Source organism: Cyrtonyx montezumae, unplaced genomic scaffold, assembly GCF_038088225.1.
Source record: "Cyrtonyx montezumae isolate F1298 unplaced genomic scaffold, pur_monq_1.0 scaffold_9, whole genome shotgun sequence".
Taxonomy (NCBI): domain Eukaryota; kingdom Metazoa; phylum Chordata; class Aves; order Galliformes; family Odontophoridae; genus Cyrtonyx; species Cyrtonyx montezumae.
Window position 1 is genome coordinate 625,312 of NW_027072100.1, and position 14,250 is coordinate 639,561.

General features: G+C 46.5%; 1 pseudogene; it reads right to left on the reverse strand.

Annotated features, from left to right (window-relative positions):
• LOC136060056 (nuclear receptor coactivator 3-like) overlaps positions 1-13,591 on the reverse strand; it is a 29,827-nt pseudogene extending 16,236 nt beyond the window's left edge.
• Positions 13,592-14,250: the final 659 nt, after the last annotated feature.

Consider the following 14,250-nt stretch of genomic DNA (forward strand, 5'->3'; position numbering starts at 1 on the left):
TCCTTCTCGCTTTGACATCTCATCTCTTTTTTTCATATCATCTCTTTTTTTCCCTCTCAGCAAGTGACCAACACATGCATGAAACAGGGAGATGCCAGGCTCCTTACCTTTCTTTATGAATGCAGTCGTTATCCTGTTTTCACAGTAGATTTGCAAATTATTTTATTTAAAAAATGGCCTATTTCTCAACTTAGTAGGAAAATATAGGAAGTATATATATATTAAATAATGTAAGTGTGATTTGGATTGTTTCTGGCATGGAAATCTTGTGCATCTCAGGGAGAAGGCTAAATTTTAAAATTCTCAGAAGTGAAAAAATTGTGCACCAGAAACTTTTGTCCCTGCAGAACTGAGATCCACCTTCCTTTTGCACATCTCAGCTCACATTTCAGTATGATCAGGTTTGGAAGATTAGGAGCCAAAAGTCATTGGCTTTATGACCAGGAACCATCTCCTCCCTCCATATAGCTCATGCCGAAGGTACTTTGCTCACACTCCTGCAAACCACATGTGCTCTCACTGATATTATTGTTGAAGCATGAAAGCATCTCTAATAATTTCTACCTACTGATCAGCTACCAGGCCTGCTCCCTTCTGTTTACCTAGCCATGTGCTTGCCTGGCAGTTGTCTGCCTGAATCTGTCTAGCTAGTGATTCACTTTCTTGTCAGCATACTCTGAGATGTGCTCATGTCGCAGCCTCTTGCCTATCAAATAACTGTATATTTCTGTACTGCATATATGAGCATGTGTATAAGAGACACAGTTAATAGCTAAAAACACTCAATTTATCATTTGGTTTTTTTTTTTGTTGCTTTAGGTTTTTTAGCTACAGTCATATTCCTGGATGAGAAGTCTGCAGCAGGAAGACATCCATAAGCAGCTCTGACAATATCAAAATTCACAGCTGGAAGGGACAGAGCCATTTCATGCTCAGCCCAGGCTCCTCATCTTACATACTGTTTGCTTAATTTCTACGAAGTCAGATGGGTTTTGTATAGCCAGCTGCTGTACAATCCAGGCCTGGAGTTTCCGGAGCTGAAGGAGGAGCAGATGATGAGAGAAGCAGTTGCTGGCTTTGAACAGTGGCAGGAAAAGACAGGGCACCTCCTGGGACCCAGGAAGAGAAAGTAATGGAAATCCAGCCTCATACCAATGGCATCAGGATTGTAAACTTGTCTTGCACATTTATTTCTCTTCAGAGTTTTAGGAAGACAGAACTTTGTTCTGAGAAAAAAAATAATCACATTGAAGGGAGTTGTATTAGAAATGTCAAATGCCACCCAGTGGTTGAGCATGCTCCTGTAGGGTCTGTGGGGTATGTACGGGGAGGTGAGGACAGGAACATATCAGAGATAGTTATTCACTCTTCTGATAGAAACAGGTTGAGTTTTACCCATTGTTTAAGTGCTTTCACAGAACACAGCAAGAAAAACAGGCTCTAATCTCCCTAGTCAGCCAGATAAGGAGGAAGGAGCAGAGCTATAGGCAGCAGAACCAGGAGCAAGAAGGGAATCGCTGCAAAAGTTCAAAAGGACACAGTGAGGAAGACTGCTTACTTCATCCAAAAATGACCTCAGTTGGGGAGGAAGACATTGAGCCTTCATCCTCTAAACACCTAAGAAAGCCAAAGCGCATGCGACCAGGGGAGGGATGAAAAACAATGGATATGTAAACAAATGTCATGAAACCTGTTGAATACGTATGAGCTTGACTTACAAATATGCAACACTTCTGCTGGTAGGTGTGCAAGTTTGGTGGAGCAATCCCCCTTGCACCCAGTGCTTGCGAATATGCCGAGTAAAGATACCTGCTTTATAACCTAGCTCTGGGTTATAGAGTTTGATTCCATAAATCAGTTTGGCAACCTAGATGGGACCTGCTCTGCTTGGCTGCAGGACTGGCTGAGGGAGTGCCTTAGGCGTGCCCCGAGGCTTCTCAGAAGGACTGCCCTCCTCACCCGATCATTGCAGGGGCAGACAAGGACCATCTTCAGTCAGACCAGGTATGTGAATGGGAACAAGGGAAACCCATAGGCTGTAAGATGTCCTACGCAAGGTACAGCCATCTGGGCTGCCCCTAGGAGGTGAGATTGCCAGCTGGGGTAGGAAGGCTCCTTGGGGGAGCTCCTACACCTACAAAGGGGATCTGTAAGTTGTATACAGGATCAAATGAGTTCTCTTCACTATAGTAGTGGGAGTTTGTAGGGTGGATAATTCAAAAGGATGGAATTCAGAGGTGATATCGCGGAGGATGGTATATTTCCATTAGGCTTTATATAGATGGTACACAGACTAGTGATAAGTAAAGGGTGACTGACCTCTTACGATGGTTGAGGCTTGCCAATGACTCCACATGGGAGGAATCTCCAAGAAGAGATCCTTCCCTGGTGGTGGTCAGCCCTTAAATGGGGTCTGGGAGAAGTGGAGCCAGGCTCCACCCCTTCCAATCACACAGGTATATCACCTTTAGCTGTGCCCCTGTGGCTGACTCAGTGCTCACCTCAGGTGATCAATCAGTGGTTCAGGCTGTGATTCAACAGTTCCCATACAGAGTTAAAGATTGTATGCATTAGTACCATCTGTTGTAAGTGTTCGGTACCATGTATTTGAGTTATTGTTATTGATACATTTGGGGTATCCTTTTAAATGCCTTGAACTCAGAATACGATTAAGCTGGCATTGTGTGAGTTGTGAGTGAGTGTGCTGGGTACACAAGACTCAGCATAGCTGCGAAGCAAGTGTGGAGACCCAATCTGTGGTTCTGTCCTCCTGCAAGGGAAACGGCCAGAGACAGACAGAGAGTGACAACAACTGTCATTGTCCTTCTCTTTGTATAATTATGTATGATGTAGCTCTTAAGGATGGGAGTTTCTATCTTTTTAATGAGGAGGACAGACCAATAGAGGAAAGGTGTCCATTTCATCAAACAAATGAACATTGTCCTTTTTACCTTATACTTTGTCTAGTAAGAGTATTGAGATAGGCGTTGTCTGGAGTGCCACTGTGAGTGATGGACAGAGCACCTCAGACTAGTGTGGGGAACTTTTAAAGTGATAAGAGTTGCTTGTGGGAACCTTAAGGCAGTAGTAAATCAATGATTAGAACAGGAGGTTTACAAAGGAAAAGAAATGCCTAGTCAGATGCCCCTTGGGTGTATTTTGGCACACTGCATAGATGTTGCAGGGGGATCTGGGGATAGCTTAAGTAAAAAGACATTGATCAAATACTGTAACCAGTGGTGGATATTGTATAAACTGGAAGATGGAGAAAAGTAGCCCCTAAATGGGACTTTAAACTATAATACCATCTTACAACTAATGCTGTTTCTTAGGCGAGAAGAAAAATGGGATGAGGTAGCATATAGAAGTATAATTGTTAATGGTATGTGAAAGTGTAATTGAGGGTATGAATTGTGGGCAAAAAGGGTTAAGGAAAACAGTGAATTTGAGATGTTAGAGCTTGTGATCTAAGTCAACTGAGGCAAATGCTGCCGGCACTGGAACAACCCCTACACCACCCTACCCACCATGGCCGTTAGCAGAACTCTCAGAGTGAGAGAGCAGGAGACGGCTGCTGTAACAGTGTGCTACTGCAAGCGGGGTGAGATGGGACATGAGAAGTGAGAATATTCATCATCTGCAGAGAGCCAGGAGACCCAATATCCCAGTGATAGCACTGGGGGCTGAGGAGGTGAAAATGAAATGTGATGTTAGTAGTTTTTGTATGAAAGTCTGGAAAGTGAAAAAAATTTGGGAAAGATACAGGCTGAGGAAGGCAAAGAAGAGCAAGGTGTAACAGGGATTTAAGGACTGAGAAAAGTGAGGGATCTGGAAAAGATTAATGGAGGAACAAAAATAGAAAGGAAATTGGGAAGAACAATAGCAGCTGCTACTAGAGCAGGGCCAGAGATCCCCTCGGGAAGGGGCAAGTTTGGGGGGAAGAGACTGGAAGGGCCCAGGAGGGTTCAGCCGCCACTGGAGCAAGAGCAGTGTGCAAACTGCAGGGAACCAGGACGTTGGAGAAGCAGTCCTAGGCTGAGGGGGAGGGAATTGTCTCTGATGACAAAAGATGAATGATGGAAGCCTGGGAAGTTAAGCCTAGCAGAGTCACTGGTTAACTGCAGCTTAGGGAAGCAGGGTACAGAGGTTAATTTTCTGATGGATATGGGTGCTGCTTACTCTGCACTACATCATGACTTATTACCCATAGATGCTGATTTTGTAACAGTGGTAGAAGCTACTTTGCCAACAAGAAAAGCTTACTTTTGAGACCAATAAAACATCAAGTGGGAAAACAATGTTGTACACCCAGAAGTTACAGAAGCCTTAAATCAGGTATACCTAGGAGTGCAGGCATCAGGGATGCCTGGCAGAGCCAAAATTGTAACCCCAATAGAAGTTAAGTTAGAAGAAAGAGCCAGCCCAGCCAGAGTAAAGCAGTGTCCTTTGTGGATATAAGTAACTTCTCAGAATTCAGATTATTAATTGAATGTAAATCCAAATATGACACCCCAATATTGCTGGTTAAATATGGATGGCAAGTGCTATCATTTTGTACAGTATTTGAAAGCAAGTTCTATTGAGTTGTCCAAGATATACACCTAGTGGTAGCAAATCCATACACTTTATTAACCAAGTTAAAGAATGAGTAGGTGGGGTTACCATTCTGGATTTGAAGGGTACCTTTCTCTGCCTGGCTTTGCCAAAAGATAAAACCCCAATATGAGGAGAAAAGACTCAGTTAACCTGGACAGTGTTACCAAGGGTTGTAAGAACAGCCCAGTGATGTCTGAGAACTAGTCAGTGTGGTGCAGGGTGAATACCCTGAAAGAATAGTACCAACACAAGATAATAAAGGTGGACAGAATATTTTGGCTTATCCAGATGGTATAAAGACAAACGATAAATAAGGAAGGGCTCACCTGTCACTAATGGTTGAGACTTGTCTGGAACTCCACATGGAAGGGATCTCTAACAAGAGATTTTTCCCTAGTGGTGGTCAGCCCTTAAATGGGGTCTGCGAGAGGTAGAGCCAGACTCCACCCCTTCTGGTCACACAGTGCATTGCCTTCACCTGTGCTCCTGGCTGACTCAGTGCTCACCTCAGGTGATCCATCAGTGGTTCAGGCCGTGACTCAACAGTTTCCATACAATGGGTTTAGGCCAACAGGAATGGAGCAGTGGCTGCTGCTCCCCATGAGCTCATACCAGCACAGGATCCACACAGCACTGCAGGGTGAATGATCTGTAGGGAGTGCTGGGATTCTCCATGGGCTAATGGCATCTTTAAGGAACAGCATCTGAGGGAGTTGTTGTCAGCTTCCGGATTTCCCTCTCAGTCCTCATTCTGCTTGTTGTTCACACATGGCAAGGCCCAGCTGCTTTGGAGGCTGTGATGTCCTCATAGGTACGTCCCAAGCTCCCTGGAAGTAGAGCTGACCCTTCTGGTGTGTCACAGGCTGTCACTGTGTTGAATAGAGGATGTGTTCCCTACTCCATGTGCTGCAAGGGAGCAGCAGGATGCCCAAGGTGAGCTGCATAGCATTAATCCAGTCCTTGCTTCTCTGGTAGCCCAGAGATCCTCCTGTGCTGCGATACCTCCATGTCACTGCACAGCACCTTACTCTGACTGTGTTTCCTCTCTGAGCAGTGTTGCAGCTGCTGGCCTCCATGCCAGCTGTGCTGCTCAGCTGGCAGAAAGCCCAGCACCCCCATCAGCTGAGTGCTTTAGCAGTACGCTGAGCAGGTGATGGAAGCCGTATCTCACTTTATTTAACTCCAGCTTGGTATCCATACATTTCTTTCTCCACTTTGTGAGGTTATGCCAGAAATCACTTGGCAGTACCAGTGGCTGGGAGCGCTGTGGTGCTACAAGTCTGCCAGGGTACAACTCGCAGGTTCCTTGGCTGGCATGCAGATAGAGATGTGCTGCGTTGCTTGGATATATGCACAGCCAGTCCCATGCACAGCTCTGTTCTCATGCAGTCCTCAGTATGGTACATACACAGATTGAACGCAGCACACAGCTACTTGTCCTCATGAAGGGCAGGAGCAGTTTCTGTGCCTATGAAACAGTGCCAGCAGGCTCATTTCTTACTCCCCCTGCAGCAGTCCTGAAGAGCTGCAGCAGACAGGCTCCAGCAGAATCTATAGCTGGAGTGGCTGCCCTACAGCTCAGGGGCCTCAGCCCCAGCAAAGCCCTTTGAGATGCTGTGGTGCACTTGGAAGTGCGAGTGGACTGTGGGCTGCACCATATAGACCTAACCTGGTACCCCTGTGGAGGGGGTATATGGTGGGCTGCACCATATAGACCCAGCTGCTGGGCTCAGCCTGGACCAGAACACAGCTGGGGACACAAAGCAGGGGCAAGGCAAGCTGAAGAGTGGCCAGGGCTCAGCAGCTGCCTGAAGGCTCCTTTCACAGACTCAGCTTCTCAATTTGCCAAAAAACAGCTCTCCTTCAATATCACAGGGTTCTCAGGGGGAGTCTGCCTGACAAAAAAACACAAAGCTGAGCAGGGCAAGACTTGGCCACAAGCCTAGAGACTCCTGAGTCTAGGCAAAGCCTTGTGCTGAGACAGTCTCTGCACCAAGAGATGCATTCTTCCCAGGGCAGGTGGCACCATTCAGTGGCTGTCACTGCCAGCATCACCATACCTCTCCAGGGTCAGCCCTGCCTTGCTGTTCACCCAGTGACTCATCCCAGCAACACCTCCACAAGTTCACATGGCCTCGGACCAGGCGCTGCAGCTCCATGAGAGGTTCAGGATGGGCTGTGCTGTAGCTACTGGCTTTAGCACCCTGGTCCCACGCAGGTGTCAGCAGCCATTAGGAAATGCAGACATTGCACTGGGGACCTGTCCAACATGCTACAGAATCACAGAATCATAGGGATTGGAAGGCACCTTTGGAGTTCTCCCAGCCCCAACCCTTAAAGCAGGCTCCCCAAAGCAGGTCACACAGGAAGGTGTCCAGGTAGAACTGGACATCGTCAGAGAAGAAGACTCCAGCACCTCTCAGTGCAGCCTGTGCCAGGGCTCAGGCACTGTCACTGTAGAGAAGTTCTTCCTCATTCCATTTTGTGCTCACTGTCCCTTGTCCTGTCACTTGGCCCCATCCCCTTGACACCCACCCTTCAGATATTTTATAAGCACCAATCAGATCCCCTCTCAGTCTTCTCTTCCCTGGACTGAACAGACCCAGGGTTCTTAGCCTTTCCTTATACGGGATATGCTTCAAGCCCCAGCTATCTCTGTGACCCTCTGCTGGACTCTTCAGTTCCCTGGGGAGAACTTGAACTTGGGGAGCCCAGAACTGGACCCAGTGCTCCAAATGTGTCCTCCTCAAGTCAGAGCAAAGAGGATGAGAGCATCCCTTCACTCTGCAGGCCACACTCTCTGTAATGTACTCTAATGTACAAAGAAAAAAAGAGGGAGAGGGAGGGAATAGGAAGGAAAAAAACCTACGCCGTCAGTGGCCCGGCAGCCGCTCAAGCAGAGCCGTGCACTCCGGTGTATGCAGATAACAGATGGGTCTAAAGAAAACAACAAGAATGGCAACGATTTGAGAAGGAATGGTGATTTTACTAAATCTAACAAAATCGAACAGCTGGTAGAGACAAAAGTATCAAAAAATCTGAGAATCTTACAGTAGCAAAACCACAAGAGAAACACACCCGCTGTATCTCCGCGGCAGCCGAGAGCGAGCGGCAGGAGTCCGGTACGGAGCTCCGCCCCTGATCCGCTCCCCAGCGCAGCTGCTGCTGATCGACGGCACACTGCACGGTGGTAGATTCCTTGAATTTCAGGTCTGAAGCTTTCAGAAAAGAAACTAGACCAACCACTACAGGGGATGCGATATTCAAAAAGATCTGCCAATACACAGTGCATGTCCAAGAAGGAGTGGAGAACAAGACTTTCGTGGAATTAGTTATCACAGGACGACCTATTGTCTAGAAAGATTTAGCATTTCTCCCTTCACGGAATCATGACTGTGTGTTTTGTGTAGTAAATATGTCTGCTTAGGAGTCACTGGTTGTGCAATTGGGGTGGTGTTAGCACCATGCACCAGTGTGCACCTGAAACTAATAAGCTACCTTCATTCTGACTGTGAGTCTGAGTGCTGTTCCGCAGGTCAATTTGGGTGAGCCAGGCAGGAGACTCTCCAGTTGAGGACCAGATCAACCCAGCATTGGATGTCCTGCGTGCACCAGAACCTTTTCACCAGGGATCTCCTCTTCTGGGCGATCTGGGACCTGATGGACAAGGCCCTGTGCAGCAGACTAAGGTAGAGGGGGTTTGAGTCCCTCTGAATGCAGGCTTTGGGCTTGTGGGTTAGAGTCCCACTATGAGTTAGAATGACACTGTGAGGGGGATGCCCCCACAAACAAGAATTCTGGCTGCCCATATGCCCTTTGGGAATGGTTGAAGGAAATAATTGTGTTTCGGATCCAAAAATTTGGGCAATACTTGGAGTAGATTTGGGAATAGTAATTGGATTAATTGTTGCTGAAACATTACAATGTATTACCCCTTTCTTTGTCTGAGTGGGCAAGCGTGACACTGAGTGATGTGTGAGACAGAGCCTTGCTGCAGAGTGAGGAACCTCTATATGGGATTTCACTCTCCCATGAGGGAAGTGGCCAGAAACAGGCAAAGCAAAAGAGCACTTCAAGGAAGAAGAAGGAAAAAAGTCAACTCTTAAGCTGCTTGTTGGACAATGGCCTCAGAAGCTACTAACAGATTTAGTATGGAGACCAGTGTCCTATAAAAATGAGAAAGGACCTGCTGCAATATTAGGTCTCGCATACTTGATGTAAATTTTTCTGTGTCTGGGCTTTCAAATGCATCAGAATACATGGCCTCCCTCATATCCCATTCTCAAATGTATGTTTGGAGGTCCTCCATAGAGGACCATAAACCAGTATGAAGTGGTATGTCTGTCATATTAGGCCATGTTAGACGGCATGCTGCCATCAACCAGTCTATAAGAGTGGTTTTCATTAGTATACTGGATGGCAGCATATAATCTTTGCCTCAGGGCTGGCTGTACAGTTATAGATGCTAGCTTGGACATCTCTGTCCCATTAACTAATACACTTTCAGCTCCTGCATCCCACAGTCTTAGTAGCCATGATGCTTTTCCTAGGCTTTTGATGGAACCATTGGTACTAGGTTCATCAACTCATTTGCTGCATATGGGCAAGCTGTTACATGCAGGTATGTTTCAGCAGAGGGCCATTGGTCAGGAGGCACCCCTGCCAGTCTATCTTGCACTTTCTTTGTTTTCTGAGTTATAATTGGGCAGATCTCAAATGGATCCATCATAGATGGAGCTTTGAGATCCAATTTAGAGACCTTGATTTCTGAGGTATCCAGGTCCGCTACCTCAGGGACCTGAGTGTCCTCAACTAAAACTATGTATTTGCTTTGTTGGGGCATTTAGCCCTGTTTTTTTGGTTGTTAATGTGCCCAATTGTTCTAATTTCTCGATACAGTCTTTAATAGTTGGTTCTCAGATAATATGTTGGTATTTGTTACTTCCAGTTTGTGTAGTGCCATTACCAGGGGCCAATCCACAGCAGAAGCAGCTAGCCGATGCTCCTTTGTCATAAGAACATCCTTATCTAAACTTTGGAAATAATCCATTAAATGGGCCAAAGAAGGAGAAACAGTCCCCGTAACCCACAGGGGTGCCCATTTTTCAACAATGGTGGCTAAGCTGTAATAGGGTGATCCCATAAGTCCTGGGATTTGACCAGGACTAGGGAGGTAACGTTCTCCCTCATGCCCCATTTGAAAATATTCCAAGTGAAAGACATCTGCTGATGGTTTTTTTTTTGTTTTTTTTTTTTTTTTTCCCAAGCCTGTCTGGCTCGCCAATTGTAGGGTGAATAACCCAAAAGAACAGTATTCAGAGAATTGGGTATGAGGGAGGCCATGTATTCTGATGCATTTGAAAGCCCAGACACAGAAAAATTTATGTCAGGTATATGAGACCTAATATTGCAGCAGGCCCTTTCTCATTTTTAGGGGACATTGGTCTCCATACTAAATCCTTTAGTAGCTTCAGAGGCCATTGTCCAACAAGCAGTTCAATTGGTAGAAGAAGATGGTTGAGGTTCACTGATAACTCTACAGGGGAGGGATCTCCAACAAGAGATCCTTCCTCAGTGGAGGTCAGCCCTTACATGGGGTCTGGGAGAGGTGCACTCAGACTCCACCCCTTCTGGTCACACAGCTGCACTGCCTTCACCTGTGCTCCTGTGGCTGACCCAGTGCTCACCTCAGGTGATCCATCCGTGGTTCAGGCAGTGATTCTACAGTTCCCATACTCTCTTAACTTGGGGAATTGTGGGAACGGTATTTCTGGTGTATTTATATGTGCATTTTGTAAATTTGTCCAAAAGTGCCTCATCTGCCCCTGCTGTATGGGAGCATGAAGCACCCTGTGGTTACTTGACTTTTGCTTACGTGTGTTGTAATAGTTGGAGGCATTATCATGTCTTATGGGGTTAACACCCTGGACTAGAGTGACCTGCTTATTGGTTGTTTCATGTGCTGAACTGTATTGTGACTCTTGTTATAGCTATTGGTCAGTGTAAATCATTTGTAAAGCGTTCTAGAAATGGGGCAGAGGACAAGTAAACCTTTGCTAGATTATGTCCCCCCTTGAAATCCATTGGAACGTATTCTGAAAGAAATTGTTGGTGAAACAGGAGGAGTGGTAAGTAAGAAAACCTTGATTAAGCATTGCAATCAATTGTGGTTATTATATAAGTTGGAGGATGGAGAAAAATGGGTTTTTGAATGGTACTTTAAAATATAACATATTGCAGTTAATGTTCTTTCTATGCAGGGAAGAAAAAAGGGACGAAGTAGCTTACGTAAAAATGTTTTGGTTTTTTTTCCTTTAAGAGATCATCCTGAGCAGCACAAACAGCGCAGTGTGTGGAGGGGTGTCACGGTGCTATCAGTGACAGGGACACAAGTGAAAGCAAAGAAGGGGGGCAGAGAGAGAGAAAAAAAAAACAACCAAAAACTGCACCATCAGTGGCCACGCAGCCGGGCAGAGCAGAACCCATCTATTTACTTTGCCGAACAGGTCGGAGTAAATGGATCTACAAAAAAAAAAAAAAAAAAAGGCACGATCTGAGAAGGAACGGTAACTTTACTAAATCTAATAAAACTGAACAATTTAGAGAGATAAAGTTTCCAAACCAAATCTGAGAGCTTACGTTAAGGAAGAACTGCAAGGGAAGCACACGTGCTGAATTTCTGCGGCAGCCGAGAGATCACCGAGAGAGAGCGGCCTGGTGCGGTGCGGAGCTCTGCCCCTCCGCCACTCCCCAGCAGCATTAACCCCTCCACTGCCTGCATGATGCTCTGATGTGGAATACAAAACCACAAGGGGAAAAGGGAATTTGCAAATGTTCTTCTTAACAGTATCAGGCAGAGATGTTCGAACTTAATACAAGAACTCACAGATCTCTATCAGGAACCCACAGAAGGAGGGAGGAGCCCACTAATGACACCTTTACCTCATCACTACTTCCCAGGAGTCCTATTGCAAGCTGCACTAGATGAAGTATAGTAATCCAAACCCCCTTAGGTGGGGCTGGAGGAGGACCCTCTCCTTATCAAGATCCCTTTCTCCTCTCCTGATATTGAGTCTTGGAAAGGGCGATGAAGATAAAACAGGGGCCTCATGAATCCCCTTCCCCTTCCTCCCTCCCCTCCCCCCCCCCCAGTGTTCTTGCCAGGCTCCAAGAGGTAATGTGTAAAAGCACCACCTTAGATCTGGGATCAGAGGTTAGGGTGTAACAGCTCATGTATTCAGAAGGCTGTTGGACCCCTCTGAGAGAGCCAGAAAGGAAGAGGGAAGGCTGGGCCCACTCCAGACAGAACAGTGTGCTTTCTGTAAATGGACAATGGCAGAGATTGTATCCTCTAAAAAATAACAGAAAGCTCCAGCAAAACACCCACCTGACCTCATTATCAGAGGGCTGACAGGGACCAGGGCAGTCTTCCCTAGCAGATCCTTTGGTTAATGTGAAGCTAGGGCAAAGGGAACACAAAAGGGAATTTTTGGTGGATACTGGAGCTACATATTCTGAACTAAATGAGTTTCTTTAAGTTCTGATTATATCCAGGTTACTTGAGCAACTGGCCATAGTGGAGCACTAAAGCACATCTCAGCTCACAGCCTGGTGATCAGGTTGATGAGCTGTTGAATCACAGAATCGCAAGTTTGGAAAGTACCTACAAGATCATCTTGTCCAACCATCCACCCATTACCAGGTTGGGTGCCAAAAAAATGTCAGCGATTTGTGGGCCAGTTTGACCCAGTACCATGATGATTGAGGCAGGGGACCCATGGACCCACATCCCAGGGAAGAGGAAGGGGCAAGGGGAAAAAGGGAGAAGGGAGATAGGCCTAGGAACAAAACAGCAGCAATGACTAGAGGAGGAAAGCTAATTTACTAAAGATATCAGAAAGCAAAATGACACCATATAATACAATATAATTGGAATTGAGGCAAATGAATCAAACAAAATGAGCAAGAGAGTGTCCGATAAACCGAAGGCCTTACACTAATGCTGAAGGCGGACAGCTGCAACAAACACCCACTGCTGAGCTCGACTCCCAAGGGAAGAGAGACGGTTCCGTGACCGCAGACAGTTTTTATCTTTCACTCTGAGCAGAAACACGTAAAAATGCAAAGCATCGCACAGTCCTCTGGGGAATGTAGTTCTTCTCTTCTGAGACAAGCATATCCATAACTATTGATGATCCACGCAGCTAGCTTAACTCCCAATCATTACATGATGTTATGATGTGGAATATCAATAATATAACAAAAATCATAAAACCATGACACTATCACAAGCTACTAAACAATTTCTCGTATCTTCTCATTCAGATGCCTCTTGAACACTGTAACTCTAGCACCTCCCTAGGCAGGCCATCCCAGTGCCTGACCACTCTCTGAGAGAAGAGGTTTTTCCTTATGTCCAATCCTCTGACACAACTTGTGGCCATTTCCTCAGGTCCTGTTTGCTGTCTGGGAGAAGAGGCCAACCCCCTTCTCATCGCAATCTCCCTTCAGGCAGTTGTAGAGTGCAGTGAGGTCTCCTCTGAGCCTCCCCTCCTCCAGGCTAAACAATCCCAGCTCCCTCAGCCAGTCCTCATAAGACTTGTGCTCCAGACCCCTCACCAGTTTTGTTGCTCTTCTCTGGACACATTCCAGGGCCTCAATGTCCTTCTTGTAGTGAGGGGCCCAAAACAATACTCGGTGTGGCCTCACCTCTGCTGAGTATAGGGAGATGATCATATCCCTGCCCCATCACACTTTCTCTAATGCACTCCAGGATGCTGTTGGCCCTCTTGGTCTCCTGGGCACACTGTCAGCTCACGTTCAGCCAAGCATCAGCCAATACCCCCAGGTCCCTTTCCTCTTCATAGTCATCCAGCCACTCACCCCCAAGCCTATAGCACTGCATGGGGTTATTGTGGCCAAAGTTGCCCATACTGCATGCATTGGTGTAGACACACTTCAGCTGGGTCATCTGCTTCACCTCCAGTTCGAGCATTGTCCCCCTTGGCTCATCTTCTGTGAGCCCTGTTTTGTCCCCTTCCCCCATTGTAGCTAGTTTATTTCAATAAGCCCCACTAGCTCCTGTGCTAGGATTTGTTGCCCCCTTTGAGTAGGTGGGTTCCATGGATGGACAACAGGCCACAGGCCAAGTAAACAGCCCATGATCAAATAACCCAAGGTTTCTGCCTCGACACCAGCTTCTGAGCCAATTATTCGTTAGTTGTGCTTTCCAAACTCGCTCCATGTCCCTCATTGCCCCTGAAAGTATAGAATAAAAGATCACTTGAGCTCCTGCTCCTTGAACTAGATGCTCTAAACCCCTTGAAATCTCTTTTCATAGTTCGCAGACTTTTCTGAGCAATTTTATCACTGCTCATCTGAACTGCGAGTAATGGAAAATATCAATGGACCTAACCAGCTTTGGGAGTCCCTGATCCAGGCCCCATGAAGGCAGCACACTTCCCGACAGCTCAGGTCCAGTCTGCATGTGGGGCCCTCCGATCCTCTGAGAAAGAGATCACCCACCACAACAACCTTTCATTCTTTCCTGACAGAGTCAGTCTCAAGGTGCAGGGGTGACCACCTCACCTTAGGCTCACTCCTAGGTGGATTCTCTCTCATCTCCCCTTCAATTCCCCTGCATCTCAAACCTGT